The following is a 1,164-nucleotide window of genomic DNA, read 5'->3' as shown; positions in this document are numbered from 1 at the left end:
AATTCCTTGTAGAACAAATAAATCATGGAAAGCCTGTGCATGTAAGAAAAAGACAGCAGACCAAATTCCAGAAATTCACATTTTCTTAGAAGTCAGCTTAATCAATTATCAATTCAAATCTTTGAATTCTTAAATATTTGGCCATATGTGGGAGGAGGCTGAAGAGAAAGAAAATGTCATCATTCTCTTAGAAGGTCCAATATCACATAAGGAAGTAATCCAGCACAGATTTGTAATAAAAAGAAAACACAATTATTCCAAATGAGGGTTTTATTTCTTTTTATGTAAAAGTTCTTAAATTAGGTGCTAGCAATTACCATACAATTGATCCAGTCCCCCAGCTGAATTGATATTGACTGCAGTATTCCAACATGAAGGAAAAGAGAAAATTTACAAATATCTGATGAAATGAGTAAAATGTGAAGTGTTCTAATAGTAATATCTGAGATTTAGACTCAGGTGAAGAGGGTGATTTTCTTTTCTAAAAATTCCCCATTTTTACCTGGTGCCAGTGGTTCACATCTGTAATCCTAGCTACTCAAGAAGCTGAGATCTGAGGACTTCAATTCAAAGACAGCCTGGGCAAGAAAGTCCCTGAGACTCTTATTTCCATTTAACCCCCAGAATACCAGAAGAGGCACTGTTGCTCAAGAGGTAGAGCAGTCACCTTGAGTTGAAGAGCTCAGGAACAGTGCCCAAGCCCAGACTTCAAGCACCTCGAACAACAACAACATATCCCCATTTCATGGACTGCCTACATCTTCTCCTAACACTCAACAAAGGAGCCATTTTATCACCCACTACCTTTAAGTCCTAAACTAGCTATTGAAAATAGATTCATTTGTTATCTTATATCAAACGGTTCATATTTGCAGAAACAAATACCAGCAGTGGTAAATTTTTTCCAGTCCTTCAACTCTGGGCCTGGGCCCTGAACATGGATATACTGGTAGCTTTCATGTGAGGCTGTTTGTTATTGATTGGATTACTGCCCATGAGGAAAATTACTGGGGCTTAAGGGAGATATAGGTTTAGTCATTTCAGGAAACTCCGTACTGCATTCCACAATAGTTGAACCAGTTTAATTTCCCTCCAACAGTGTAATGGAGTTCCAAATTGGCCAGCGTTTGCTATTGTTAGTTTTCTTAGTAATGGCCATATTAA

Source organism: Dipodomys merriami, unplaced genomic scaffold, assembly GCF_024711535.1.
Source record: "Dipodomys merriami isolate MVZ:Mamm:240054 unplaced genomic scaffold, mDipMer1.0.p SCAF_1376, whole genome shotgun sequence".
Lineage (NCBI taxonomy): Eukaryota > Metazoa > Chordata > Mammalia > Rodentia > Heteromyidae > Dipodomys > Dipodomys merriami.
Note: the sequence above shows the minus strand (reverse complement) of the source record.